The following is a 25,821-nucleotide window of genomic DNA, read 5'->3' as shown; positions in this document are numbered from 1 at the left end:
GCAAACGGATCCTTTCTGAACGGATACAAGCGTTTGCATTATAGGTGTGGATCCATCTGTGCAGATACCAGACGGATCCGCACCTAACGCAGGTGTGAAAGTAGCATAAGTCGCACAAGCAGTGGTGGATTTTGGTATAGTTTTTGTTACCATGTCTGTGGTAGGAAAGAAAACCGACACAGACATTTAAAAAAAAAAATAAATGGCACTAGAATCAAAATAGGCCACAAACCAAATTGCAGTGTCTGTTGTGAACAAATATTTTCCTATTTATTTTCAGCAAAATCCTCAAAACAGACTTTAAAATGCTACTAGAATGTCTCTACGCCATCCAGTCCAGGTTTGCAATTTGTTGTCTTTTGCTGCTTACAGCACTTTGGAGGAACGTAACCACAAGAAAACTGACAAAAAAACTGAAATCTCAGCGTTGACCTGAATTAACACATATAGTAGAGAATTCTTATAGATAGATAGATAGATAGATAGATAGATAGATACATCTGCATCTAGATAGACCACATCACTCTTTAAAAATGGGAAACTTTCAATCAAAGACAAGTCAGGAAATTCTAATTTCCATAATATCTTGAATATTCTGATGACAGATAAGTAGGATAGTATTTGAATTTCTTGCCACTGTCCTAATAGTCGTCACACTGCAGATTAGTCAGTAGGCGGCTTCAAACCTGAAGTTCCTTAAAGACAAAGATAACTCCACTTTCTACCTTATAGTAGATATCAAATGTATGCCAACAGACCGGTTTTCTTTATTTATCTTACTGTAGCTGCAAACCCCAAGATTACAGATCAGTCTTTATAGTTATGAGCAGTAGTTATTTATCTGTTAGTAGGTATTTTGTAAATATTAGCTAATTATTTAGTTCTAGATAGAAATAAGAAAATATCCTTACCTTTATTTAGACTTTCCATCTGATGTCTGCTCTTAAAAATTCATTGAGTTCATTTTAAATAATTATCTGTGGGAAATGTTTCTAACTCCTATACAGCGTGTTCACCTCTAACACTATGGTATGTTAAGTCTTCCTCTTTCTGATTTCCTCTGCTGGTACTTGAGGTTGGTTTGAGGGTGATGCAATAACCTCCACATATCAAGAAGCTCCGTACAGCCTACGCACTGAGGTATAAAACACCAAAGAAATATCTACTAGTCTTAGAGGAAACAAAGAGAGAAATACTAGCAGCACTTAGCAGAATATCCTCCTCTTCTTTGCTGCTATTTTGTTTGAATTTCTCACCAATGCATAGAGGTAAATGTAGTAATTGCAGCTGCAACTGATAGGCTGGAAGACCCACACAGATACAGGAACAGCGCTACTCAAGGGGAAACCTGCTACACTGCAGATTCTGACACTCCCACATATCTCTGTGAGGCCTCATGCACACTACTGTGTGTATTTTGTGGTCCCAAATTGCAGATCTGCAAAATACGGGCACCATCCTTGTTAAAACAGCTTTTTTTGCTTAAATGAGTCCGTGGTCCACATTTTGAGGCCAAGTATAGGATATGTTCTATCTTCCTTGTGCTCTCCGCATCCATATGGACCAGGGACCCATTAACCCTGGAGGAGCTGCAGAGTTCCACAGCAGAGACTGGAGTATCTGTACATAGGATGACAATAAGCCGTACGCTCCATAGAGTTGGGCTTTATGGCAGAGTGGCCAGAAGAAAGCCATTACTTTCAGCTAAAAACAAAAAGGCACGTTGTGAGTTTGTGAAAAGGCATGTGGGAGACTCCCAAAATGTATGGAGGAAGGTGCTCTGGTCCGATGAGACAAAAATTGAACTTTTCCGCCATTAAAGAAAACGCTATGTCTGGTGCAAACCCAACACATCACATCACCCAAAGAACACCATCCCCACAGTGACACATGGTGGTGGCAGCATCATGCTGTGGGGATGTTTTTCAGCAGCCAGGACTGGGAAACTGGTCAGAGTTGAGGCAAAGATAGATGGTGCTAAATACAGGGATATTCTTGAGCTAAACCTGTACCACTGTGCGTGATTTGCAGGCTAGAACGGAGGTTCACCTTCCAGCAGGACAATGACCCCAAACACACTGCTAAAGCTACACTTGAGTGGTTTAAGGGGAAGCATGTAAATGTGTGGGAATGGCCTAGTCAAAGCCCAGAGCTCAATCCAATAGAAAATCTGTGGTCAGACTTAAAGATTGCTGTTCACAAGAGCAAACCATCCAACTTGAAGGAGCTGGAGCAGTTTTGCAAGGAGGAATGGGCAAAAATCCCAGTGGTAAGATGTGGCAAGCTCATAGAGACTTATCCAAAGCGACTTGGAGCTGTGATTGCTGAAAAAGGTGGCTCTACAAAGTATTGACTTATGGTGAATAGTTATGCACATTGACTTTTTCTGTTATTTTGTCCTATTTGTTGTTGTTTGCTTACCAATAAAAATAAAAAAAAACATCTTCAAAGCTGTGGGCATGTTCTGTAAATTATGCAAATCCTCAAACAATCCATGTTAATTCCAGGTTGTAAGGCACCAAAATACGAAAAAAGTCAAGGGGGTGAATACTTTTGCAAGGCACTATATATAGCACCCAATGACACGTTCCGGGCCAGCCAATCACTGTAATGCCAGTGACCAACATGGCTATGGCATTACAGTAAGTGCCAGTACTTCCCCGCACGTTTATTGACAACAAACGTGCGGGGAGGAGACTCGAGCATCGCGCTCGAGCACACGCTGTGTTTAGCCGTACACTGCAATGTGCCGAGCATCGCGATGCTCGAGTCAAAATGGTGTTCGGCCGAGCATGCTCTCCCAACACTAATTATCACCTGTCCACTTTTCTTATTACTTACAGCTTCTGCAGTACCCCAGGGGTACTTGCAAAATGTTCTTGTTATGTCATGTTATTTAAACGAGTTGTTTCACTTCAGCAAATGGCATTTATCATGTAGCTAAAGTTCATTCATTTTTCGATCACATTATATACTGCTCATTTCCATGGTTATGACCACCCTATAATACACCAGTGGTGGCCGTGCTTGAACTCTATAGGAAAAAGCCCTGGCCTCTATGGTGGCTGGCTAGGACTGTGGGAGTGGACATAGGGCGGCGTTTTTTCCTATAGTGTGCAAGCACAGCTACCATTGCTGGATTGCACGGTGTTCGTAACCCCTGGAAGCGAGCAGTGTATAATGTGATGGAAAAATGAATCAAGCCAGCAAAGTGATATGGACAATCACAATACATTGGTAAGTGCCCTGTATTAACTTCATCTACATGATAAATGCCATTTGCTGAAGCGAGACAACCCCTTTAATGTTATATGATATGTTAAGGCCTTGTAATTTATATGGATTAGTAGTGGTTAATAATCCTGATTTTGCCCTTGTAGGAAATTAGGTGTTGGATTTAGGTCTGTTCCTAGCTCAGTCAGTGCTAGCTGAGGAAGTGAGAGGGATATATGCCCGACTTTCGCTCCACTTTCTTCACAATCAAACCTTGGTAGACAGGGGCAATATTCGAATTCGCGATATTTCGTGAATATTTGGGCGAATATTCGTCATATATACGCGAATTTGAGAATTCGTGTTCTCCAGTCATTATTTTTTGATTGTGAAATTCGCCAATCGGAAAATTCACGATAAAAAATTTGCGATACGAAAATTCACAATCAACACGACTCCTAAAGTCAAAGATATTGCAGCCTTCTCATTGGCCCACAAGCAAGAAGCAGGGAGGGATCATGGGTACTGATGAAAAAAAAATCTAGAATATTTGCAATTATGAAGATATAGCACTGTATTCTAGATATTCACGAATTCTTGAAAAGTGATGGCCAGTCTGTAGTGTTCGCCAGCGAACACATGCGGGCTGCCATCTTGACTCACCCGTCCGGTGATGCACAGGTAAGCTCTTACCTGTGTATGTGCGGGGAGCCGGTCTGAAATCAAATGTGGTCACCGGGAGCAGGCAGTTCCGAGAACAGCCTGATGAAGGCCCCCGACTGCTGTTCTCGGAACTGCCTGCTCCCGGTGACCGCATTTGATTTCAGACCGGCTCCCGGCACATACACAGGTAAGAGCTTACCTGTGCATCGCCGGACGGGTGAGTCAAGATGGCAGCCCGCATGTGTTCGCTGGCGAACACTGCAAACTGGCCATCACTGTTCTTGAAGTGCCAATAGTCGCGATAAAAATTAGCGATTAGAATATTCGAGATCAACACTATTGGTAGTTTGAGAATCATTATCTCTGAGAAATGTACAGAGAGAAAACCTTCTCTGCTTCACAGTACTCCGGGAAGAGAGAAAGGAAAGGACTAGAAGATCCACAATCTGCATGGCCGAGCACTGGTCAGTCAGTAAAGTATTTGCTATTTACTGCAGTGAAAGGGACATTTCTAAAATACGCGATGTAAAACGCCCTATGCCCAAAGAAGTACAGGAGCTTCTTTGGGGCGTATTGTCGCGCGTTCGCGCCCATAGACTTCAACGGGAACGCGGGATCCATAAAAGACTGCAACCAACACACTCTCTTCTGTACATAAACACACAGGAAAGGGTGATGGTGCTCCACAGGAAGTCAAAATGGGAAAATGGCAAAATAGGTTAATGTCAACCATCTGTCACGGCTGAGGATGGGGAAAACTCTCAGCCGTGCGGTGCCAGGAGATGGTAGGGTTGTCACTTGGCCAGAACCACAGAATTAGGGAGCAGGTCACCTCCTAGCGCTTCCCTAATCTGACCCTGACTCTTAGCTGCATGGGCCGCCCTTAAAGGTAGGAGGGCCCATACTCAGGAACCTTGGATCCCTACTGACCCTCCGTCGTTCCCTGAGCTAGGAGCTGGGTAGACAGCCCGTTCCTCCTGGAGACTGAGAAACAGGAGTCTAATGTGGCCAAGCTACAAAGGGAAACAGAAACAGCTATGGCAGTGACAGGCAAAAGCAATCCACACAACACTCACCTGCCACAGACAACACAACCAGGAACCCATGTGCAGGTGCTGTTTGTTCAAGACACCAAGGAACACAGCACACACCAGACATCACACAGGAACCCAGGACCATAAGCTGCAATAATACAAAACCCCACACACACCTAGATAACACCGTGTAACAAAGTTTTATGACGAGAAGGGAGGCCCCACTGGTAGATGGTAATACACAGGAGGCTGCTCCAGCTATGCCTGGCTGAAGCAACCTACTGAGCCAAGCCAAAGACAGAGGCTTTATAGGCCTAAGTGGCCACACCCAACGGTCAGACACACCCAGTGACTCACACACACACTGGGAAGGGAGTTAACCCTTCCAGCACCAGGGAAGGGAAAACACCACTTAAAAAGGGAAGTGCACACAATAAATAAAACACAGTGTACACCATACACACACACCTAACATAAAGGAAGTCAGGTGAGACCGCATGCCACAGCAGCAAGCTGCCTAGCAACGCTCAGGCTGCTCTGCTGACAATTACAGAACACAACTGGTTGCCCGCGGCAACCACAAGTGAGGCCACACACAGCGACCCTCACCTGTGGTTGAACACACAAACTAAACCGCAGGGAACCGCATGCGGTATGGAGTCACGGTCATAGCCATGGCCGTTACACCATCAATGTAACAGACAAATTTTTGAAATTTAGGTCCCTGTAACCTATGCAGAGCAGGGGTTTATTCACGGCAAAACTGGGTTCATGTCACCCACCAATGGAACAGATGATTTTACAAAATTTAGGTCCCTGTCACCTATGCAGAGCAGGGGTTTGTATACGGCAAAAATGGTAAAATGTCACCCGAGAATGTAACAGACGCTTTTGCACCCTGCTCCCTCTTTTCCTTTGCTGGTGCCTCTGTGCGACCACCGCCTCTTCCTCCAAACTGCACACGTCACTCGCATGACCTTGATTCCATGTGGGGTCTAGTACCTCATCATCCTCCACATCATCTTCCACCCAGTCTTCACCCCTGCTCTCCTTGTCGGTCTGCAGACTGCAGAAATCCGTAGCAATTGGCACCTGTGTTTCATCATTATCAGAGATGTGCTTCGGTGGTCTTCCCATGTCCTCATCCTGAAACATAATTGGTTGGGCATCGGTGCACTCAATCTCTTCCACTTCTAGAGCAGGGCTATGTGTCTCCACCCATTAGTAACATAGACCATAAATAATGGGTGGAGACACAAATGTCACCTTGTTTCAGCTGGAAGATATCAGCATAGCTGTAGATCTGGGTTAGTGCTCATGCACACAACCGGGTGCTGGCCGGGCCCGTGCTGCGGGCCGCAAATTGTGGTCCGCAATGCACAGGCACCGACCATGGGGAAGCCGCATGTGATTCGCGGACCCATTCACTTGAATGGGGTCTGCGATCCGCATCCACCGGTCCCCACCGCAAAGAAATAGTGCATGCACTACTTTTGAACTACTTTTTAGCGGTGCAGAGGCACAGCCAGAAACACCACGGAAGCACTCCGTGGTGCTTCCGTGGGGTTCCGATCCGTGCCTCCACACTGCATCTCCAGGTCTGATGCATTGTGGACCCGCCATATGTGGACCGCAATACAGCCACGGCAGGGCAACGGCCATGTGCATGAGCCCTTAGTTCTAAAATCCCAAAACTTTAATTTCATTCAAGAATCTGCCGATCACTGAGTCAATTGCAATTGTTGCTGTATCGCTCCAGCTAGCCCCTTCCTCACCAATGTGTACGATTATATTAGTGGAAATGTTCAAAGTGATTACTTTTTAACACAACTTTATATTAGCTGTTAAATTTTCTGTCTGTGCACAAAACACATTGGGCTTGTTGTGGTGAGTTGTATAATTAACTTAGCAAATTGACTGCATATATAAAACACTGCAGTGTGCACAGTGTTGTAAGTCATAGCTTACCGCCACCACTTGGTATTAGCTGTTATAGTTTTCACCAGTATATACTGAAGTTAGTGCAGTCAACCATAGATTGAAGTCGGCAGGCCAGCTGCACGCAAAAGGCTTGCTGGAGTTTGTGATCCTCCAGACCAGCTTTCCAAATAGAAAAAGTCTTCAAAATCTCCACCAGTGCACGTGGGCACGCAAGGCTTGTTACGATCAATTATGGAGTCAGATCAGCAGATCAACTGGGCTGAAGTTTGCAGTGCTCCAAACTTACCAGCTTTCTTTGGATTAGGCCTCCTGCACACGAACGTGTGCGCCCCTTGTCGCGCTGCGGGCCGCAATGCACGAACACCGTCCGTGGGGCAGCCGCAGCGGATCGCGGACCCATTCACTTTAATGGGTCCGCGATCCGGCCGTTCCGCAAAAAGATAGGACATGTTCTATCTTTTTGCGTAACGGAAGTACGGGACGAAACCCCACAGAAGCACTCCGTAGTGCTCCTGTAGAGTTCCGTGCTTCCCTTCCGCACCATTCCGCATCTCCAGGTATGCGGACCCATTAAAGTGAATGGGTCAGCATCCGTGATGCGGAATGCACACGGAACGTTGCCCGTGTATTGCGAGTCCGCAAATGTGCTCCGCAATACAGCAACGGGAAGCACACGTTCGTGTGCAGGAGGGCTTAAAGTTACATATTATTAGGATAGCACCAAAAATAAACTAATGCTTTCAAATTAAATTGACACGCTAAATAAAATAGTTATATGCGTTTCGGAGCTCCTGGCTCCTCCTCAGTAGCTGTGAGGAGGGAGCCAGGAGCTCCAAAAAATAATAAGCACCATAGAAAAGGATATAGTAATGTCATTGATCTGTGACCTCTATTTATTTTTATTTTTTTCTTTATATTTATTTCAATTAGTATTTTTGCCACTGCTATATTTATTTATTAAATGTGGATCCACATGAGTACATAACAGCTCATACAGCTGATCGGTGGGGGTGCCAGGTGTCAGACCTCCGCAGATCTGATATTGATGATAGGTCATTAATATTAAAAGTCTAGACCAGTGTTTCCCAACCAGTGTGCCTCCAGCTGTTGCAAAACTACAACTCCCAGCATGCCCGCACAACCAAAGGCTGTCCAGGCCTGCTGGGAGTTGTAGTTTTGCAACAGCTGGAGGCACACTGGTTGGGAAACACTGGTCTAGACGACCCCTTTAAGCCTGGCCCTGTCAACCAAGAAGGAGAGAATGGGGCTGGTGGAGGAAAGCGTCAGAGCTATGGTTTGTTGAGGGACTCACGTCTGCCCTCGGTGCACTTAATGGCTAATTTACATATCAATTAAAATACTTATTACTTGGTGATGCAGCATCAGATTGCTGGATAAAAGATATAGTATAGCTTACATTAGACTGAGGCAGCCCCTACCTGGCATTGTGACTGGTTTAAAGGCGAGATTACAGCTGACAGATGCCCTTCAATACCAAGGATCAAAGAAAGCCTTTAATAAATGTGTATGAGACATCATTTATAAGAATAAAGCAAACCTAACTTCTAATATGAATTGGCTTGAGTTACAGTGCTGCTTACATCCCATTATGTAAACACATTCGGGAGATCTCCTGACGTATACACAAAATGTAGCCATAGGCCCCTTTTGACCTGACAGAGGCTAAAAGAGTTGCCTTTTTGGCCATCAGTGTGGTGTGTGGCAGCAGCATACCTTTTTCTTACTGTACATAAAAGCTTAGTGTGCCACCAAAAAATGCCAGTGTGCCAACATATGCCATTCTATGTCAATACAATAGTATACTTTGGAGCTATACATCTGAAGTAGGGGAAATACACACCATGTATTCCTTCAAATACAGGGAGTGCAGAATTATTAGGCAAATGAGTATTTTGACCACATCATCCTCTTTATGCATGTTGTCTTACTCCAAGCTGTATAGGCTCGAAAGCCTACTACCAATTAAGCATATTAGGTGATGTGCATCTCTGTAATGAGAAGGGGTGTGGTCTAATGACATCAACACCCTATATCAGGTGTGCATAATTATTAGGCAACTTCCTTTCCTTTGGCAAAATGGGTCAAAAGAAGGACTTGACAGGCTCAGAAAAGTCAAAAATAGTGAGATATCTTGCAGAGGGATGCAGCACTCTTAAAATTGCAAAGCTTCTGAAGCGTGATCATCGAACAATCAAGCGTTTCATTCAAAATAGTCAACAGGGTTGCAAGAAGCGTGTGGAAAAACCAAGGCGCAAAATAACTGCCCATGAACTGAGAAAAGTCAAGCGTGCAGCTGCCAAGATGCCACTTGCCACCAGTTTGGCCATATTTCAGAGCTGCAACATCACTGGAGTTCCCAAAAGCACAAGATGTGCAATACTCAGAGACATGGCCAAGGTAAGAAAGGCCGAAAGACGACCACCACTGAACAAGACACACAAGCTGAAACGTCAAGACTGGGCCAAGAAATATCTCAAGACTGATTTTTCTAAGGTTTTATGGACTGATGAAATGAGAGTGAGTCTTGATGGGCCAGATGGATGGGCCCGTGGCTGGATTGATAAAGGGCAGAGAGCTCCAGTCCAACTCAGACACCAGCAAGGTGGAGGTGGAGTACTGGTTTGGGCTGGTATCATCAAAGATGAGCTTGTGGGGCCTTTTCGGGTTGAGGATGGAGTCAAGCTCAACTCCCAGTCCTACTGCCAGTTTCTGGAAGACACCTTCTTCAAGCAGTGGTACAGGAAGAAGTCTGCATCCTTCAAGAAAAACATGATTTTCATGCAGGACAATGCTCCATCACACGCGTCCAAGTACTCCACAGCGTGGCTGGCAAGAAAGGGTATAAAAGAAGAAAATCTAATGACATGGCCTCCTTGTTCACCTGATCTGAACCCCATTGAGAACCTGTGGTCCATCATCAAATGTGAGATTTACAAGGAGGGAAAACAGTACACCTCTCTGAACAGTGTCTGGGAAGCTGTGGTTGCTGCTGCACGCAATGTTGATGGTGAATAGATCAAAACACTGACAGAATCCATGGATGGCAGGCTTTTGAGTGTAAAGAAAGGTGGCTATATTGGTCACTGATTTGTTTTTGTTTTGTTTTTGAATGTCAGAAATGTATATTTGTGAATGTTGAGATGTTATATTGGTTTCACTGGTAAAAATAAATAATTGAAATGGGTATATATTTGTTTTTTGTTAAGTTACCTAATAATTATGCACAGTAATAGTCACCTGCACACACAGATATCCCCCTAAAATAGCTAAAACTAAAAACAAACTAAAAACTACTTCCAAAAATATTCAGCTTTGATATTAATGAGTTTTTTGGGTTCATTGAGAACATGGTTGTTGTTCAATAATAAAATTAATCCTCAAAAATAAAACTTGCCTAATAATTCTGCACTCCCTGTATACCCCCAACAAGATGCGAGAAGAGCATTAGGTTTTTACCTCAACAGCCAATGTGGCTGTTTCCATATGTCCAATTGATGGAGAGCAACCACCTAGCAACCACCTATAAGAATACAAGACCATGCCACTTCATTCTTCAGGTGGCCATACACATAAGATGAGCACAGTGGCTTAGTGGTTAGCACTGGTGCCTTGTAGGTTCAAATCCGACCAAAGACAACATCTGCATGGAGTTTGTATGTTCTCCCCATGTTTGCGTGGGTTTCTTCCAGGCACTCCGTTTCCTCTCACACTCCAAAGACATACTGATAGGGAGCCTACTTAGCCCCATTGGAGATAGCCTGATGCTAATGTCTGTAAAGTGCTGTGGAATATGTCAGCGCTATATAAGTGAGTATAATAGATAAATTAGATAGAAGTTGGTTGATGGTCAAACAAACATCGGGTGAACAGTCGTTACACAGCCATACACACTTTAGTCTATATTGACCGCTACAGTTGTTTAAGCTGGCTTAGTGTTGATCGCGAATATTCTAATCACGAATTTTTATCGCGAATATTGGCACTTCGAGAATTCGCGAATATCTAGAATATAGGGCTGTATTTTCGTAATCGCAAATATTCTAGATTTTTTTTCATCAGCACCCATGATCCCTCACTACTTCTTGCTTGTGGTCCAATGAGAAGGCTGCAATATCTATGACTTTAGGAGTAGTGTTGATCGTGAATATTCATATCGCGAATTTTTATAGTGAATTTTCGCAATCAAGTAAATAATGACGAGATCACGAATTCGTGAATGTATGATGGATATTCGCACAAATATTTGTGAAATATCAAGAATTTGAATATTGCCCCTGCCGCTCATCACTGCTGGCCATACATGTTCACTGAAAACTGGCAATGGACGAAAGATCTTTCTTGGAATGTTCTTTATTAGAAATATCTTTTCGCCACAAGAATTCTTTCTTTGAATTAATGATCTTTTGTCCTACTATCAGACAAAAATATTGAACACAGACAAACTTCTCTTCAAACGATAATGGTCTATCATAAAACGATCGTTAATTGTTGAATTTCACCTGACAATTGTTCATTTTGGTCGAAATCGTACATTTAGATTAATTTTAGACTAATGTGTATGGCCACCTTTAGAATCAGGGTTGACCAAGAGGACTAACCCTCTCCAACCAGACTTTTTTTGCGTATCCAATATATTGTGGGGAAAGAAAACTTTGACTCAGTGCTCATGATCTAAATGGAGACATAGTTGCCACATAATGGAGATTTAAGAGGAACTTTCTATTAAAAAAAACATGTAGTAGTTTATTTTTAGCAGCTCATCATCACACTTACAACATTAAATGTATATCTAGACCAGGGTGCACAACCTTTTATGGTCCAAGGGCTGCATTATCACATCACTCTATTTCAAGGGGCCGCAAAAAAATATGTTAGCACTTGTTTACATGGGCTTATAACATAAGCCCTTCATCAGGCTCTAGCAGGACCACATAACAGGTGTTATCCATGAGCGTAGGAAGCGGGGGTGACGGATCCCCCCCAGGAAATAATGCCGGGGGGACAGGTATGGTGAAATCCCCCCCAGCGGGGCAATGTGTGCGGCGGCGGCGGGGCACTGAGATGAGCGCTTCCATTGTGAAAGCACTCATCTCCATAGTGATCTGTTTGTATCGCCGTCCTCAGGACAGCGATACAAAAAGAAGGCTGTGTGGAGGAGCAGGGGAGAGGTGTCTCCCTTTCCTGTTCCTCTTATAAGCTGCCGGCACTAGGCCGGCAGCCTATCAGAGGCTGGCGTAGGCGGCGCGATGATGTCATCACGCCGCCTGAGCAGTACAGCGCGGGACACAGGCCAGAAGAGGCCTACATCGCATGGCTGCCAAATTTTAAAAATAATATATACAATACTTATACTGAAACATGATTGGGGGGGCCGGGCCCTGTTATTACTGGCACAAAATGGGGGGGGGGGGCCCTGTTATTACTGGCACAAAATGGGGGGGGCCCTGTTATTACTGGCACATAATGGGGGGGCCCTGTTATTACTGGCACATAATGGGGGGCCCTGTTATTACTGGCACATGATTGGGGGGGCTATTACTGGCACATGATTGGGGGGGGCTGTTATTACTGGCACATGATTGGGGGGCTGTTATTACTGGCACATGATTGGGGGGCTGTTATTACTGGCACATGATTGGGGGTCTGTTATTACTGGCTGATGAGAGGCGCTGGGGGGGCTGATGAGAGGCACTGGGGTGCTGATGAGAGGCACTGGGGTCTGCTGGAGAGGCACTGGGGGCTGCTATGAGGGGGGCTCTTATCTGAGGTCTGATTGGGGGTCATTCATATTGGGGTCTGAGCTGAGGTGTGATCTGAGGTCTTATTAACATTGGGAATCTTATTGGGGCTGTAAGCTGAGGTCTGATTAACATTGGGGGTCTGATTGATGGTCTGACCTGAGGTGTAATGAAAAATATTTTTTTCTTATTGTGCCCACTTCCAGCCCGGAGCCCAGCTGTCCAGAGCACTGATACGGAGCAGCTTGGAGAAAAAGGCCTCAGAGTCTCCCACACGCCAAGCCAGCCAGCACCCCTGAGGCCAAGCCAGCCAGCACCCATGAGTCTTCAGAACTGTAAGTAAATTATATATAAGGGGAGATTAATTATTGTTTTGGCGGGGCGGGGGGGGGGGGCAGAGAAAGCATGGGTGCCAAATACCCTAGGCACGCCACTGCCCCCAGGTTAGGAATCTAAATCTTTTGTTATCATTCTTCTTTAAATTTTGTCTTTTCTGGAACCTTAGCTTTATGCTTAAAAGTAAATTTGAGTGAAGAAAGTCAGAATGGATATCCGCAAGTTTTTTACAAAGCCTAGTAAAGCAAATACATCCTCATCAAGTTCAGAATCATGTCAACAAAAAGAGATCACTGAATCACCAGTCAGGCATCATTTTGTTGAACCAGAAAAGGAATATGCTGAGACAGTGTCTTTAGAAGCAGTTGGCCTCATGAGTGACTCAAGTAGTGATGGTGAGGAAGACAGCTACCTTGCACCTAGTTAGCTAAAGTACGCTGCAGTGGTTGTGGTGCTTGGAGGGTCTCACTCTGTCTCCAGTTAGAAAATTGCTTCTATTTATATAGTTATAGTATTTAATTGTATTTATACAAGATCTTTTGTTTTGTTAAAATCAGGCAAAGTGCATCACTTAAAGTATTACCACTAGTTTTAAGGGGAATAACTGAACTATATGCCAAACGTTTGGTTAATTTCTGTGACCTGATAAACAAATTGCATATTTTTTTGTTGTGAGATTTTTCACACACACACACACACACACACACACACTTAAAATTTAACGATATAAACAACTCGCAGTTTACTGAATAAGAATATACCCGGCGAGCAAAAATGCTGTCCCCCCCAGATTTTTGGAGGTTCCTACACCCATGGTGGTATCGGCTGATCAGCGGCAGGATTATACAGGCCATGAGCGTTTCTATGAACACTTGTTCCCGGTAATTGGCCAAATATTGTGCAGCATAACAGGGGCTTAAAGGGATTTCCTAGTAAAAATGTTTTTTTACCAAGTTCCTGCAGCATAGCCTGGAAACAGAAGATTAATACTTACCTGCTCTGGTCCTCCGCGCTGTCCCAATTCTCTCCATCTTCCGATTCCTGCTCTGTTTACATCTGGCTGTGCATGAGCATAGTCACATGCACCTCTCCAGCCAATGACTGGCTTCAGCAGTCATGTGGCCATAAGTAGCATTTCACCGCTGAGGCCAATCATTGGCTGGAGCAATGTATGTGACCATAACCATAGCCACAAAAAACAAGATGGCTGCACACCCTTATATATACAAACAATAGAGCTAAGACATGGGGATCATTCTAGATAAAAGTGGTACAATACCGACTATAAATGAGTAATGACAGCTCTTAGCTCACATACGTGTCGGGCCCATCTACCAGGCATCAAGGGGGCTTCCGCAGATGGGTCCCTTTTAACTAAATATACTGCCTCACTTTGGACTTACTTAAGACTACAATATTCAGGGCAGTGTAGAGACTAGCTACATACGTACTCTGCTCAGAAGTCCCAGGTAGATGGGCGTGTTCAGTCTAAAAGAGGTGCTACCCTCAATATATACTACAAGAGAATTTAGACTAGAACCTTCAGAATCACAGGTGCATATCCATGAAGCAAACATAAATACAAAAAACAAGATGGCTGCACACTGTTATTTATACAAACAATAGACCTAAGAAATGGAGGTCATTCTAGATAAAAGTGGTACAATACCGACTATAAATGAGCAATGGAAGCTCTCTGGTAGGTGGGCCCGACACGTATGTGCGCTAAGAGCTTCCATTACTCATTTATAGTCGGTATTGTACCACTTTTATCTAGAATGACCCCCATTTCTTAGCTCTATTGTTTGTATATACACTCACCTAAAGAATTATTAGGAACACCATACTAATACAGTGTTGGACCCCCTTTTGCCTTCAGAACTGTCTTAATTCTACGTGGCATTGATTCAAGAAGGTGCTGATAGCATTCTTTAGAAATGCTGGCCCATATTGATAGGATAGCATCTTGCAGTTGATGGAGATTTGAGGGATGCACATCCAGGGCACTAAGCTCCCGTTCCACCACATCCCAAAGATGCTCTATTGGGTTGAGATCTGGTGACTGTGGGGGCCATTTTAGTACAGTGAACTCATTGTCATGTTCAAGAAACCAATTTGAAATAATTCGAGCTTTGTGGCATGGTGCATTATCCTGCTGGAAGTAGCCATCAGAGGATGGGTACATGGTGGTCATGAAGGGATAGACATGGTCATAAACAATGCTCAGGTAGCCCGTGGCATTTAAACGATGGCCAATTGGCACTAAAGGGCCTAAAGTGTGCCCAGAAAACATCCCCCACACCATTACACCACCACTACCAGCCTGCACAGTGGTAATAAGGCATGATGGATACATGTTCTCATTCTGTTTACGCCAAATTCGGACTCTACCATTTGAATGTTTCAACAGAAATCGAGACTCATCAGACCAGGCAACATTTTTCCAGTCTTCAACAGTCCAATTTTGGTGAGCTCGTGCAAATTGTAGCCTCTTTTTCCTATTTGTAGTGGAGATGAGTGGTACCCGGTGGGGTCTTCTGCTGTTGTAGCCCACCTTTCTTTCCCATTCTGACATTCAGTTTGGAGTTCAGGAGATTGTCTTGACCAGGACCACAACCCTACATGCATTGAAGCAACTGCCATGTGATTGGTTGACTAGATAATCGCATTAATGAGAAATAGAACAGGTGTTCCTAGTTCCTAATAATTCTTTAGGTGAGTGTATAACGGTGTGCAGCCATCTTGTTTTTTGTATTTATGTTTGCTTCATGGATATGCACCTGTGATTCTGAAGGTTCTAGTCTAAATTCTCTTGTAGTATATATTGAGGGTAGCACCTCTTTTAGACTGAACACGCCCATCTACCTGGGACTTCTGAGCAGAGTACGTATGTAGCTGGTCTCTACACTGCCCTAAATATTGTAGTCTTAAGTAAGTCCAAAGTGAGGCAGTATATTTAGTGTTAGGGACCCAACTGCAGAAGCCACCTTGATGCCTGGTAGATGGGCCCGACACGTATGTGTGCTAAGAGCTTCTATTGACTCATTTATAGTCGGTATTGTACCACTTTTATCTAGAATGACCCCCATTTCTTAGCTATTGTTTGTATATATAACAGTGTGCAGCCATCTTGTTTTTTGTAATTATGTTTGCTTCATGGATTTGCACCTGTGGTTCTGAAGGTTCTAGTCTAAATTCTGTTGTAGCATAACCATAGCCAGCCAGATGTAAACAGTATGGGTACAGGAAGATTGAAAACAGCGGTGGCGGCATGGAGCAGTTAAGTCTGCATCTTCAGTTTCCGGTGACCATGCTGCAGGAACTTGTTAAAAAATAATTTTTACGGGATAGCCCCATTATGTGGCGACATTATCTTCCATTCTGCCTCCTATTCGTAAATCTGCGGTTTCACTGCAGAGGATGGTGCTCACTAGTTATTTAGAGACCGGTCTTAATAAAGCCCCATATCTGGTGGTGGATCCTCTCCAGCCCCTTGCATAACTTCAGCGCATCTAGAGCCAGTTCTAAATGTAAGACAGTTTCCTTGCTGTCTCACATTTAGAACATTTTCTAAACCTGTCCCCGACCACAATTTTAGACCTGGTGTGACCGTTGCGCTGCCATCTGCGCCTGATTTAGGCGTATTTCAGCTTAGTAAATGACCCCATAGTGCTTCAGATGGTTGAAACTTTTATATTTGTTGGACTACCAAAATAATTTGTGACATTTTTTTTTTATAAGAGTTTTAATATATTTTTTAACATATTGTTTCTTTTTTACTTTTATTTAGGGGTAACTGTGCAAAACATTTTTAAAAAGTAATTTTTAAAAAACTATAACTGACATCTGAATGAATTATTACAATTACTTATTTTGTGTCAGTTTTAATATAAAATATGTATTGTTTCATGTGAATGGGGTAATAATAGCAACGGTTTTGGTTGGTGTGGGCGTTTTTTAATTTTTGTATTTTATTATTTATCATTTTTTTACCTTTTTTGTAATATATTTCTGCTATATAATATATCCCCCAAGAGGTCATAACAAGATATTATTTATTTTATCTTTTATTTTATTTTATCTTATATTTTTTATATTTCTTAATTAGTTTTTTTAAATATATATATTTTTGTCACATAATATGTCCTCTAAGAGGTCATTGAAAGACTTTTGGGGGACAGAGGCTTTTTTTTTTGTATTTTGCCCTATTTCCACTATATCTGGAGCATCCAAAGGAAACCATCCTCCTGTGGGGGCTTTGTGCAAGCCAGAGTTGATCTGGGTCTAGGAAGATCCTGCAGCTTTGCTCTGCCCGAGACACCCAGCAAGCATGTGATCGCCGGGTCTAGTAAAGAAAGCAGCATAGTCGCTTCCTCTATTCACTACATAGCTGCAGAAAACCACTTCTGTCTTCTCCTTGGGGCCCCGGCTGTCACTGATAGCAGGAGACCCGACCTGCTTCTGCTAGAGTGCAGGAACAAGAGCTGTAATCCAGCACTGTATGGCCAGGGGGGCACTACAAATGAGGGCACGTGAGGTGATCGCCTCAGGCAGCACCAGGTAAGGGCAAGAGGGGGTCAGCGGAAGGGCCATGAGGAATGGTGGAAGGGCCATTCATTATGGTAAAGGGGTTAGGTTAAGAAATTTGGGGGGGGGGGGGGCTGTTTCAGTTTTCACCTCAGGCAGCAGAAAGGCTAGGTGCACCTCTGTGTATGGAACTCCAGGAAGAAACACCACTGATTGCACAGTGGGCTGCGGGTTGTTCCCCCCGATCTAGACAGTGTGAGGCAGTGACAGGCCTCATATATGAAGGACGGTATGTATCTCCTATAATTGTGCAAGAAACCTATTAAGGAGATGCATATCGAGGTTTGCTGGGGTGCACCTGAGACATGCCACCAAGGTACCCAGCCTTGGTGGAGTAAAAGCCGTTAGTGGACACTCTAGTTAACTAGCATAGCTGTTTTCAGCTAATCCGGGACTGGCTTTTACTGGGAGTAAGCAAAGAGCTGGGTGGGTGCTTACTCCCCACGATCCACTCCGGGGTTTATACGTGGCCCATGTCCACGATTGCCTTTAAAAGTCAGCAGCATGAGGCAGGGTGTGTCTGTTGTGCAAGAGGCTACAGATCACACCCTGCAAGGCGCGTGTAAAGCAAACAGTACCCTGTGTATGCTTCTAAAGGAGCCCCGAGCCTGCATGACTTTATTGTGGATGACATGAACTGATTTCTTGTCTCGGCTGCGATCCAGCTAAACTGACCTGTAAGTTGGCTGGAACAAGCAATAAACTGTATTGAAGTGACTTTGTTTTGTCCCTGCCTGTCTTTAAGGGTCCATTCACATGTCCGTATGTGTTTTGCGGATCCGCAAAACACAGACAATGGCAATGTGCGTTCTGCATTTTGCGGACCGCACATCACCGGCACTCATAGAAAATGCCTTTTCTTGTCCGCAATTGCGGACAAGAATAGGACATGATCTTTTTTTTGCAGAACGGAAGTGCGGATCCACAAATGCGGATGCGGACAGCACATTCCGGCCCCATTGAAAATGAATGGGTCCGCAACTGTTCCGCAAAATTGTAAACGGATGAGGACCCATTTTGCGGACGTGTGAATGGACCCTAAAACTGGTTATAGGAGCCCACGGCATTATAAGTTATAAAGGTACTTCACTAACCTGAAGTGTATAGGTCCTCTTACATGGGCCGATGGCAGGCAAAAAACTAGTGCCGATCAACCTTAATCAAGTCAATCTGCCCCTGTTTAAAGGACCTTTCACCTGGCCTGATGCCAATTGAAAGGGTAACCAATGATTATTTTTATGATAATTCGTCCCCTACATTGTTGGCAGCACATCAACTGCTCTCTGGGCAATGTGCTGATGGCAAAAGATTATTTTAGGTGCCGCATAAAAGACTTGATAACGAACAAGCATTTATAGGAACGTTTGTTCACAAAAACTGACCTGAACTTCAGCCCCTGTAAGGCTACTTTCACACTAGCGTTTTTGCTGGATCCGGCAGGGTTCAGCAAAAATCCTTCCGTTACTGATAATACAACCATCTGCATCCATTATGCATGGTTCTGGTTGTATTATCTTTAACATAGCAACGACGGATCCGTCATGAACTCCATTTAAAGTCAATGGGGGACGGATCCGTTTTCTATTGTGTCAGATTGTGTCAAAGTTAAACGTATCAGTACCCATTGACCTGCATTGTGGGTGATTACAGATCCGTTTTGCTCCGCATCCCATGACGGAAAGAAAACCACAGCTTGCTGGTGTTTGCTCTCCGGTATGGGAACACAACCAAACGGAACAGAATGCATTTTAGAGCATTCCGTTCTGTTCAGTTACGTTTTGTCCCCATTGACAACGAATGTGGACAAAACTGAAGCGTTTTTTTTTCCTGTATTGAGACCCTATGACTGATCTCAATACCGGAAAATAGAAACACCGGTGTCAAAGTAGCCTTAGGCTAATTTCACATCTATGTTTTCAATTCCGGTTTTGAAATCCGACAGAGGATCTCAAAACCGGAATTAATCGGTTCAGTTTTGTCCCCATTTATTGTCAATGGGGACAAAACTAATCAGGATGCACAAGTATGCATCTTTAACGTTTTCGTGCAGCTTGCAGCAGTTTTGTGTTCGGTTCTCAAAACGAAACAAACCAGATCCGGCATGAAAAATAGATCCGGTGCCCATTGACTTACAATGATTTTCATACCAGATCCGGTTTGTTCGGTTTTGATTTAATACAACTAGATCCAGCCGAAACCGATGCGTCCGGATATATTAAACGGCACCGATCCATTTCATTCCGGTTTTGAGATCCTCTGCTGAATTAACAAAACTGGAATTAACAATGAAGATGTGAAAGTAGCCTAACAGTACTCTTAGAATATCATTTCCTTAGCAGAATATGCTATAACCCAGATTGTTTGGTGATAGAAACAAAAGTAATCATCAAAAAAAATTACTTGATGCACAGCATAGGACATTTTCTGTTATATGCTAAGATGTAGTATTAATATTTGTAAGCTTGTGTTTGCTCTTTTAGCCTACTACTGGTTGTATCACCTATATCTATTCATCGCCAGCTTACAAAATATAAACAGGAAACCCCAATTTAAAAACCTTCTTCAGCAACTCTTCCCCACAATTACTCAAAAAACGACTAAGGCTACTTTCACACTAGCGTTCGGCTGTCCGCTCGTGAGCTCCGTTTGAAGGAGCTCACGAGCGGAGCAGAACGCTTCCGTCCAGCCCTGATGCAGTCTGAATGGATGCGGATCCGCTCAGACTGCATCAGTCTGGCGGCGTTCAGCCTCCGCTCCGCTCGCCTCCGCACGGCCAGGCGGACAGCTGAACGCTGCTTGCAGTTATTAATGCAGACGGATCCGTACTGAACGGAGCCTCCGTCTGCATTAATATGATCGGATCCGTTCAGAACGGATCCGATCAAACGCAAGTGTGAAAGTAGCCTAAGAAATAATAACCATAAACCTTAAAGCGGTTGTCCATGATTTTGATATTAATGGCCTATCCTCAGGATAAACCATCAGTATCAGATTGGAAGGGGTCTGACAACCCTGTAACCCTTGCCGATCAGCTGTTACCTTGTAATTCCGGAGCCAGAACTACACAGCTCTATCTTTCTTGCAGTGGAGTTGGTAATTGCAGTCCTGCTCCCACTACATAATGGACGGCTGTGTAGTTCTGGCAGCAACTTCTGGTATTGGAGTTCTAAAGTAACAGCTCATCAGCAGGAGGTGAGGGGTGTTGGACCCAGCCAGTCTGATATTGATGGCTTAGGCCTTAAGGGTCCTTAGCATGAGCCAAGACTTGAACAGATCATGGCTAACAAGCTTCATAGTAATGCTCGTTAGTGATGATCTGGCGGTGTAAATACACCGCCGAAGCGCTTGTTCATTGGATCGTTTGTGCATCACATAAAATGTCTGTAAACACGATCTGCTGCTGGAAAACAACTAGTCAGTATGGGGAAGAGCGATGGCATTGCCAATTGCTCCTCCCCATACTCTGGGGGAGCTGGAGGAGATCGCTGCATGTAACTGTACCGTTCTCCTCCACCAGCGATCAGCAGATTGTCGGGAAGGACCGCTTCCTTCCGCACAGTCTGCTTGTACATCATCACATGTAAAGGGACATTTAGGCCTAGTTCACATGAACGTGTGTGATCCGTGGCCGTATTGCGGCCTGCAAATTGCGGGCCGCAATACACGGCCACAGTTCCGTGTGCATTCCGCATCACGGATGCGGACCCATTCACTTCAATGGGTCCGCAAATCCGAAATTGCGGAACGGCCGCACGGAACGGGACCCCTCGGAAGCACTACGGAGTGCTTCCGTGGGGTTGCGTCCCGTACTTCCATTCCGCAAAAAGATAGAACAGGTCCTATCTTTTTGCGGAACGGGCGGATCGCGGACCCATTAAAGTGAATAGGTCCGCGATACGATGCGGCTGACCCACGGCCAGCGATCGTGCATTGGGCACGGGCACGGGTCACACACGTTCGTGTGAACTCGGCCTTATTCACACGTCAGTGTTTGATCAATGATTTCCATCAGTGATTGTGAGCCAAAAGCAGAAGTGAGATAAGGTACAAGGGAGAGATTTGCACTTGTTCTGTGTTTAGACCTGCACCTCCGTGATTCATAAGTAAATGTCATACTACCATCAATAGACATGTCCTTATACGCAATCTTTCTTAACACTATTTTCTCATGGGCAAAACTGGCCACTGATTCAGCAGCAGAAAATGGGTAATCCCCATTCAAAACACCATCAACAGCTTCCTTCAATGTAAAACACACAACCATTGAATTTTTTTTCCAGTGCGCACCTTGTACAAATGGTACAGTTCTTTTTAGCAGCTGATTTGAAAAATGCTTGAAAAGTGACACGTTACTTCTCTAAAGCAGATTGGATGGTAGTTTTCCATAAAAGACATAGGGGAAGTAGAAAAACCTCAATTAAATACTCTAAAAACACTAAAATGCCTCCAAATTCTGCTACTGATTTGCCACAGATTTTTGGCAGATTTTGCTTTGTGATACTAGCCTTAGCCTTCATGCTACTTCTTTCGAGCAGATATCATGGTGGTTTTCCAAAAAGGTCAATGGCAAAGAGGTACAATACATTGATGAGTAGTAGGCATAGTTGGACCTGTTTTCAGCTGTCAATTCTGCTACTGACCTGTCACCTAAGGCCACTTTCACACAGTCAGTATTTGGTCAGTGTTTTGAAACAGTACTTGTGAGTCAAAACCAGCAGTGGGTTCAAGAATGGGTCCAAAAGTGGGTCCAGTGGGTCTCGCAAGATCATACTGCAGCTGGAGAGTGTGTGAAGGAGATCATCACAGTGGAGGTTTACATATGTGGTATCGGACTTTTAGGGGGACAAGTCATAACTGAAGAACGGGTGGCACAGTAGCATAAAAAAAAAGTATGCAATGCTCAGGGAAGCATATTTAAAAACAGAACAGTTTTTTGGTTTGGTGACAGGTCCTCTGTAAGGTGTATTTTTATTTATTTATAATGGAGGTCAATAGACAGTACAGTGATGCTCAGGAGCTGAGCCCAAGCTATAACTTGCAGGTGTTGGCAATATCGCACAGCTGGTACCCTGTTTTCACTACTAGGATCAGCAATTTACCCCGTTAGATGCCACAGTCAATGCTGACTGCGTCTTCTAAGAAGTTAAAGAGAGGGAAGGGGCACTCTCACCCCATCACCATCCCTGTGCCATGATCATGACTTACCAAGGGGTTGCCATGACAGGCAAGGAGCTGAACAATGGCCTTATAGCTTGCCTTTGGCATGGTCAGTTTTACTATAACTGACCTAATACACTACTATACAGAAGTATTGCACTGTATTATATGGGCAATCAGAGGATAGCAGGTTCAAGTACTGAGACCTTGAAAAAAAATTAAATCAGTAAAAAAAAGGTTTGGAAAAATGAAACAAAAATACATTAATGTCTAAAAACTTAAAAACATGCTTTCTTATCTTTCAAGTGCCTTTCTTTTGTTAAAAAAATAAATAAAAACTTGCAAAATTGGTATTGCCCTGGCCATAATGGAATGTTCAATAACATGAACACATTATTTATACCCCGATGAATATAATTAAAGAATAAGAAAAAATGCTAAACTTGCTGGTTTCTGATCAAATAACCATACATTCGGCACATGAAACCAGCCTGGGATTAGAACCGGCGGCGCGTGCATGACTCTGAATCTCTTTTTAGCGCTTTACCCCTTTAAGTGCATCCTCCAGCAGTCCGTGCACCTAAAATGAAATCTATTCCAGCTTGAAGCCGGTGTAGATTCCATTATTGTTTACACCAAGAAACTGGGGTGAATGATGATAAATCTGCCACGGCCCATGGCTTCGTCCAGTCCCTGAACCCTTTTTGGAAAGCTGTAAGGGTGAAAATGGTGTTTAAAAAGTTGCAACCTCAGAGTTTGCCTGTTTTTTAACACCAAATTTCTGGCAGATGGGGAAGATAAATTTACCCTATAAGCGCATTTCAACAATACTTAGAGACTGTCCAGCATTTTTGGACAGGCTTATAGAAGAAAGGAAAAAAGCTCAGCTGGCCCTCTAGAGGTAGCTTCATTTAAAGGGCTTCTGTCAGCCCACTAAACCGTTTTTTTTTTGGTTAATAATAATCCCTACACTGCGAGCTCCCTATACATAAGCTAAATATTCATTTTTGTTCAGTAGATTTTGTTAAAAAGCAATTTTTATAATATGTAAATTACCTTGCTACCAGCAAGTAGGGCGGCTACTTGCTGGTAGCAGCCACATCCTCCTCTCATAATGACGCCCCCTCCGCTGTGTGAGTGACAGGGCCAGGGAACGGGATCGTTCTCTGCTAGCCCTGTTTGAATTCAAAATATCGCGCCTCGCCTGCGCCGTACCTGTCTTTAATCAGCGCAGGCGCACTGAGAGGCGGCCGCTCTGTCGGCCGCTCCATCCTCAATGCGCCTGCGCCGATGATGTCACATCTACACCAGCGCAGGCGCATTGAGGATGGAGCGGCCCAGAGAGCGGCCGCCTCTCAGTGCGCCTGCGCCGATTAAAGACAGGTACGGCGCAGGTGCGATATTTTGAATTCAAACAGGGCCAGCAGAGAACGATCCCGTTCCCTGGCCCTGTCAATCACACAGCGGAGGGGGCGTCATTATGAGAGGAGGATGCGGCTGCTACCAGCAAGTAGCCGCCATACTTGCTGGTAGCAAGGTAATTTACATATTATAAAAATTGCTTTTTAACAAAATCTACAGAACCAAAATGAATATTTAGCTTATGTATAGGGACCTCGCAGTGTAGGGATTATTATTAACCCCCCCCCCCCAAAAAAAAAAACGGTTTAGTGGGCTGACAGAAGCCCTTTAAGCCCGACAGGTCCAGTTCCCGTGGCCATGATAATGCCATGTCCATCATTTAATTGACCACTCAGCCAATCATTGGCCTCAGTGGTCACCTGTGAATAAACGGTACTTATAGGTGAAAACAGTGTAAAACCAGCTCGGTGAAGCAGGAGCCCAATATATTCATGTTATGCAGCCCCCCCCCCATTGATCAACAGCTTTTTCCCTATTACTGTGCATAGGGAGAAAGCTTCCAATCAGCAGCTAGACAGCGGGAGAAAACTTGATTCTAACAAATCCATCAGACCCATCAGCAGCGGCATGGCACTGCAACAAATACCCTGCAAGTTCTATAATACAAAAACCTATTCAAACACAAGGGATGAAGAGAGGGAAGCTTAGACGGGCTGACAGGTTCTCCTTAAAGAGACGTACCATGATGCAAAGGAGCTGAATCATTATAGCTATACAAGGAGAAACGGCTGATCATAAAATCCTACACCCATGGCTTTGTCTGCCCATATTTCGTTTTGAACAATATCCATTCACTTCCATTTTTTCACAGTATCTAATTAATCTAATTCCAAGTCCCATTGGGAAGCATGATCGGCAACAAGACCACACATGTAGAATATGTCTACCTTAGCTAGGGTAATAGAAAAGACTAGAGTTCATTTACCTGATTAGGTGGACTTCAGGATCTAGGCTGTAGTGCTACTTGTTGTGTAGCTGTGGTCTTATTTCAAATGCATCCTATGAAAACAGGAAGGGTAAAGAGGAAACCAATTTTTACCCAGTAATGATGAAAGAACTATTTCTCTACTTCTCACTAAGCAATGAGTATAACATTTAAGAGCAATTGAGACACATTGCAATTGTGAAAGGTCCTTACCTAATTTAAAATGCATACACCCATGGCTGCTATGACTCCATCTGAAGGTGAAGGTTCAATAAGGTCCTCATGCTTATGCTATGTCAGTGGCACTTCTTTCTAATCTATCCCAGTGCTCTTCCTGGTGAAATAAACAGACGAGGTACGTACACAGTATGTCCTCTCTGACCTATTAGGCCCCTTGCAGGCGAGCATGAGCGGATTAGGTCTAGATGCGTTGCGAATGCTTTCAGTGAAAAATGTGCGATTTTGCAAGCAAGTACATTCAGTTTTGTTTGCGATCACGTTCAGTTGTTTAGTTTTTATCGCGCGGGTGCAATGCGATTTATTGTGTTTTGCGCGCGCGTGATAAAAAACTGCATTTTTCCAAACCACATCTCTTAGCAACCATCCATGAAAATCGCATCCGCACTTGCTTGCGGATGCGATGTGATTTTCACGTAGCCCTATTCACTTCTATGTGGCCAGCGTTGCATGAAAATTGCAGAATATAGAACATGCTGCAATTTTTACACAGCGCAAAAGTGATGCATGAAAAACATTGCTCATGTACGCAGCCCATTTAAATGAA

The 25,821-nt window shown here is 44.0% G+C and overlaps 1 protein-coding gene across 4 annotated transcripts in view; it reads right to left on the bottom strand.

The window, feature by feature from the left end:
- Nucleotides 1-25,121, bottom strand: part of ITGB2 (integrin subunit beta 2) — a 137,501-nt gene extending 112,380 nt beyond the window's left edge. For 2 of the 4 annotated variants that reach the window (XM_044303255.1, XM_044303258.1), the window contains exon 1: nucleotides 912-1,300. The gene's annotated coding sequence lies outside the window, so the exon portion shown is untranslated. Of the gene's footprint in view, nucleotides 1-911; nucleotides 1,301-25,037 lie in introns of those variants that run through there. The other 2 variants (XM_044303259.1, XM_044303256.1) reach the window with 2 other exon arrangements.
- Nucleotides 25,122-25,821: the final 700 nt, after the last annotated feature.

Source organism: Bufo gargarizans, chromosome 8, assembly GCF_014858855.1.
Source record: "Bufo gargarizans isolate SCDJY-AF-19 chromosome 8, ASM1485885v1, whole genome shotgun sequence".
In the NCBI taxonomy this organism is placed as follows: Eukaryota; Metazoa; Chordata; class Amphibia; order Anura; family Bufonidae; genus Bufo; species Bufo gargarizans.
Note: the sequence above shows the minus strand (reverse complement) of the source record. Positions and strands in the feature narration are given on the sequence as shown.